Source organism: Apus apus, chromosome 7 (assembly GCF_020740795.1).
Source record: "Apus apus isolate bApuApu2 chromosome 7, bApuApu2.pri.cur, whole genome shotgun sequence".
Taxonomy (NCBI): Eukaryota; Metazoa; Chordata; class Aves; order Apodiformes; family Apodidae; genus Apus; species Apus apus.
This window is the reverse complement of record NC_067288.1, coordinates 22,707,713-22,714,061: the sequence shown is the minus strand read 5'-3', so window position 1 is coordinate 22,714,061 and position 6,349 is coordinate 22,707,713.

Sequence of the window (6,349 nt, the reverse complement as noted above, 5' to 3'; positions counted from 1 at the left end):
TTGACATAGAGTGGTGTTGCTGGTCTGCATCCTCCACTTGCAGGCTTCTCCAGCATCCCAGCTAAAACTGATGCATGGTGATGATTTTCACTACTTTTTCCAAAGGTGTATGGTTCCTGGGATCAATCTTGAGGCTTCTTCTTGCAGCCAGGGACAAATCACTGTGTGGTGCAGAGACAGGAGATGACAACCTTTTGCCTTTTTGAGGAGCAAAGCCTGGTTGGACTCAGGGTGCAGGACCCTCTGGAAGCTGGGAAAGTTGGGACTTAGGGAGAAGCTGTCTCCACAGAGGAGTCAAAGGGATGAACTGATAGAATTCTGCAACTACTTCAAGGTGAGGCACAAAGATGACAGAGTCAACCTCTTTTCAGCAGTGGAAGACAGTGACCAACAACCATAATCTGTAGCTTGGGAGGTTCAAATTAGACAAGAGATAAAAAATCCAAGAGGGTGGTGTGGCCAGTGAACAGATACCCAGGGAGGAAGCATTAACTGTTCTCAGTGTAAATAATGCCCCTGCACAGAGGCCAGCTTGTGTCTTTGTCATCCACATTGTCCTGTGACAATGAGTTCCACCAGGTAATTATGCACTGTGTGTTACAAAAAGGGAGTGTAGTTTGTTTGTAAACATGTGCCTGAAGATTTCACATTTACCTCCTCTATACCATGGAGCTTCCACAGATTCCTGCAGAACAGTAAGTGTTGATTATTGTTGAAAGAGTAACCCACAGGGTCATCTCAAGCAGCAGGGGGGCTGAGGGAGCTGTGCCCCTTACCAGGATATCTGAAGCCTCTTGGCTGAATTGCTACCACATTGACAGGGCCAGTAATGAAGCAGCAGTAGATCTCTGTAGAACCAGGAAGGTCTTTCTCTCTCCAAGGCACTGAGCCTGAGTGCCTCCCAGCCTGGAGTGTTTCATGCCTGAGCACAGCAGAGATGTTTATGAAGCAGAAGCACTTGAGAGAACTATCTAAGTGAAACTTCTCCTTTCAGGAGTCTGATTTGTGCCTATGAGGCTCTAACATCCCCAGAACTACAACAAACATTTCCCTGTGCAATTTGAAAGCAGGCAGGAATTCTGGGATGTGTTAAATATGCATGTAGACCTTGTTATCCTCAGGTCCCCAAATGACTCATCTGCTTGGCTGGCTGCCAGGTGCCTGGGACTCATTTGTCTCTTTGCAAAATCCCTGCACTCTCCTGATGAAGGGGAGATGTGCTACTGCCAGGATTTTATATTCCTTCTCTGCAGCCACCATGTCCTTTGGGACCCAGCAAAAGGCTGTGGTGTTGGTCACCAGGTCAGATGGAGGCTGCCACAATGTCTGCTGACTTTGGAGAGTTTAGGAATAGCCCTGGATGGGGGGGGAAAAAGGGCTTTGTGGAGCATAGTGGGTCCTGTCCCAGTGCTACAGTGATGGGGCATGGAGAGGGCCTGAGCTGGGCACAGGCAGGGGCCAAGGTGGACCTACCCTGGTAGCAGCAGCTTGGGCCATGGGGTGGTGGTGGGGTTTGCTGCTCTGAGTGCAGGCTCCTGGGTTTAAGCCTGTCCATGCTAAGGCTGGACAGTCATGGGTGAATGGTCACAATAACCATGACATGATCAGACCTGAAATATTCCTCCTGTCTTGGTGAAAGATTGTAAAATGTAAGAGAAGACTTGGGGAAAGAGAAAAAAGAGCCAAGAAGAAGCAGTCGGTTCCAAGGGCTAAGGTCCATTAATTAAGGTCCATTAATCCAGTTGGGACCAGAAAGGGATGAGATGGGTTAATAATACAAGATCCATTCCTTGATTGCTTTCTTGGAGGTGGGGGAAGATGCTGATTCTAGCAGAGAGTTTCACAACTAGTAGCAGGAGTGTTTCTCTTGAATGTCCACAGCTTTCACTTTCTGGAGGCACATGGCTTTCCTAGTGCAGCCCAGTCAGGCAGATTCCCTCATGCAGGTCAGGGAAGGACAGATGACTCAGAAGTGTCGATAAAACCTCGAAGCAGGAGTGTGGCATTCAGCTCCCTGCTGAGAAGAGACCCTGAGTCACAGCTGAAATGCCAGCAGTGCGTGGGGGACTCCTGCATGTCTGCAGAGATGCAGAGCACAGCAACAGCAAATGAGGTCTCTCTCACGTGAGAGGGTCTCTTTCTGCAGATGTGGCTGTGGGGGAAACAAAAGCGTGGTCAATTCGGCTCCAGTGAGGAACTTCACTTTGAGATACCAGGTGATGGCACCTGCTATTGACATCCATAGGACAGGACTCATTACCTGTGTAGTCACTCAATGCTGGCCACGTTTTGACAGCCCCAGGGTCTCTAGTCCTTTCCAATGTCTGAGCTCACCCACTCTTTCCCCCATCCAAGCTGGCTCATTGCTGGGGCCAGCCAGAGGCTCCTCAGCAGCAACACAGGTAAGTGAGATAGACCAGATGACACCCATTGGATCTTAAGTGAGTCCAGCATCTCCACAACTGCTGCTTCTTAAAAATATCTGACACTTGTTCTCCCAAATTATGTGCTTTGGTGGAAAACTTGAAGGAAGTTTGGGACTTTGCAGGAACTCTGGATTGTAAGGCTTCTCTTGTAGAACAGTTGGGTCCAGGTGCTGGCTGCTGGGATACAGGGTTGCTCCATACTCAGCTAGTGGTGGTATCCATTTAACATCCTCCTGTCAGGAGCAATAATCACAAGGGGGAGGAAGAGGATCCATATTTTCAGGATTCTTCAACTTGTGTGACTCTTCAGCCTGTGTTAGGAGGAGAAGTTTCACTGCTGTTTGGGTAATCCTCCAGCAGCTATTTTATGATTATTATTTAATGTTAATGAAGCTGTACCACCTGGGAGTTGCCATACTGGGACTGATCTCTCCTTTGTCATTTAATATTTCATATCCACTGGGCCAGCTACCAATTGCTTTGGGCTATGCCCTAATGATGGAGTGAGGTAAGCATTTTGCCATCTGTTCATGTGCCTATCGGGTGAGCATATGAAAGAGCTGGCAGCCTCAGGACAACTTGCTGTAGGCATCCTGGGCTGGAGGCCAGGACCAGCACTGCACTCAAGGACTCCCTCCCTTGGGTCTTACTCATCTTGCAGTTTTCCAGTAGTGCCAAGTTTCTTCATCCTTACATGTGCTGGAGGCAGTAGGAGTTGAGATGAACACAAGGTCTCAGTCCCAGCCTACACTAGCAGGGTGGAAGTGCTGGTTTTGGTAGCTACAGATATGTGGAGACAATGTGGTGGAAGGCCTTGCTTTCTAATGCTGAGGCAAAATGTTCTGCTGCTTTGGTGACTGTGCTCGTTTCTTAGGACTTGTTTTCCTTCAGTCCTTGGATTGCTTCTGTAACCTACAACTGGCCTTGCTAGGAACTCGGCTAACATCTCCTCTGTGCTGCAAGCAGCAGCCTCAGCATCTTGTCTAAGTCCTTCGTGCTTGACTTTGCAATCTGCTTGATATTACTGCTCTCTGATGTAAAAATAAAAACCTATGCAGAACACGAATACACTGAAATTACTGGGATGCTGCATGTGAAAATGTCACCACTGAGAAGGAAAATCAGCTTCCCACTTCTGTTCCTAGCAGTTAAAAGAGTTTCCTTCCCAGGGCACCCTTTTTGGGCTATGACTTCCAAATTCCCTAAAACTCACAGACATCCTTATATTGTAGTACCTTGTAACCAGCCCACAGCAACAGTAGGATTAAAAAGCTCCTTCCCCTGCACAAGCATGCAGCAGAAGTCTCTGAGAGCTTCCCTCTTTCGTACAGATCACTCATACAGCAGCAGCTCTCATGTCTGAGGAACCCAGTTGGGCAGAACAAGGATATCAACCCTCACTTGTCAAATGGACTTTCTGAGAGTTTTGCTCATCCCTGGCTCCAAGACTTCTGTTTTGTTCATGTACAAATACTATCTGAGCCTCTAGACAGCGCAGATGGATGTAGAATGCACAGTCACAGGATGATCCTGCAGCCACCAGAACTGTGGCCAAAGAGGATGTTACTCATCTGGGTCATATCCCAAGGTACCCAAGGGCATGAGGCAGCTTAGCCCTGTTCAGTTTAATGAGAATATGCCATCAAAGCACCAGGTGTGACATCACCAGATCTCAACCTTCTTGTCCATGTTGTGTCGACACTGATGGCATCGGCACCGCCTGAATCATCAGTACCGGGTTGCAACACTTCAGTCAGACTATTTGGACACAGCACTATTCCATGGAATCACTTCAGGACCTCTGTCCCAATGGGCAGTGGGGTGGCACCATGTGGTGATGTGAGTACTCCTCATGGGCCTGGCTGTAGAGAACACACTTTTCACCCTGGCACTCACAAACATCTACAGGCACTTTCAATGGCCATTTGGTTGAACCTCTCCTTGTCCCCTGCCGTGAATAGCTTTGCCAGATGGGACACTGAAATATGGTCTCGAGGGGCAGAGGTATCTCGCTCTACCCATAATGCTACACATGAATCATCACTTTTCCTGAAAGAAACAGCACTTTATTTTTTTTTTATTTTCTTTTTATTTTCTTTTTTTTTGTGGAGAAGGGACATTCACAATGAAAGAATGACACAGAAGATACAGAAGCTTTATCCTGGAAAATGTGATTGCATAAGCCTGTCTCTGGCTTTAATCACCTAAATGAGAAGTGTAATTTCCAGAGAAACAGCCTGTACAAATTCCTTGAAGAGCAGAGGGAACAGTACATGCCCTGTGTCCTGAAAATCAGACCAGACTAGATTGCAGGTGCTTAAATACAGATTTGGATGCTTAGCTGTGGGCAGATAAGAGAGGAGTCATTCTAGTCAAGGCTTGAAAGAATTTTCGTCGTAAAACACAGGCCAAAGCACTGTGATCCAACTGTAACCCTGCTAAATCAAAACTAGCTTTGGTAATTACTTCTTATTTGCCTAATAACCAGCATAGATGGCTTCTTATCTTCTGTACTGTGTGCTGTGTGGGTAAAAAGCAGACAGGTACTTGAGAAGCTATTAAAAATAAAAGGAAAATTCATGTGGAAGAGCAACTTTTTTTTTTTTTTAACTGTGGTTAATGAACCAATTATACTATTTGAGGAGATGCTTTTTTTCCCCTTTTCATGGGACTTAGACATGAAGCATTAACATAACCATTTCCTAGAAATGCCATGTCTATTCTATTAAAAACAACAAAATTAAAGCCAAAATACTTTTTTTTTCTTCTTCTGCCATTTCACAGGCCCATTGAAACTTCAGATTTGCCCCATGTTTAAGTGTGTTACAGAGCTGGTAACAAGATCATACAAACATTATCTTGCAAGTAACAAAGTAACAGAAGGGAGAGGAAAACCAAGAGGGCTTCAATTATATACATCTGGCTTTGAGAACAGGTGCCTGTTTTCACAGGCAGAAGGTGCTGTGTTGGGTAAGAGCCCTTCAACCCAGCGCAGGAAGGTGTAACAAGAAGCAATGGATGGGAATTAAAAACCATGATGAATTCGATTTGAAAATAGGCTACTAAAGTTTGAGATGATCTGGTCTGTATAGATACAGTCCTAGATGCTGAACGTCAGAATGTGCTTGCATGGATTTAAGCTACTCTCTGAGACTAACCTTCTGTTCAAGTGGAGGTATCCATGGGAAGATGTTCAGATGTAAGTCCTGAACCCTTGAAGGATAAAGCATTTCAAACTGTTGTGGAGACAGGTGGGTGACCAATAGAGAGTGAAACTACTAATGCCCTCCCTGAGAGGAGAGGGAAATAGGAACATTCTCAACCTGGATGGGCCTCCAGGGATCCATGTTGGGAAGAGCTGCTGGGTGTCACTTCACTGTGGAGAAATCTTCATGTGGGCTTGCACTTTTGTTAGATATCAGAGCACTGCACCAACACGTGCACGAGTGCATCCCTCAGAAACCAGGCTTCAATGCTGACTGCAGGACCTGTTCTTCCATGCCATCTTGGTGGAAAGAACAAAACATGCTTTCATCCTTGAAGAGGATACCACAAAGTTACCACTGATGTTCAGTGCTCCCTGCCTGCTTCAGGCTTCAGCTGTCTCAGGCACTGCTGTGCTTCTGAGCTGTTTCCTTTGAACCCAGGTGAGGAACTGGCAGCTCTCTCTATAGTGGTGCATCTTCCTGACCCCTTGGCAGAGAAGGCAGCCAGAGCAGGTAGCATATGTCTTAACTTGCCTTAGATGTACTGAGCTTGTGGCTTTGAGAGTTGAAGGTACCAGGCTGCATATCCAGACTGAAACAATATCGTGCTGGGATATTCATGGGTTATAAAGCTGTACCTCACTAAACAAGCTGAATTTGATGTTTCTCTTGAGCCATTTTAACAATAGCCACCTCTAGCTAGATTTAAAAGCTTTG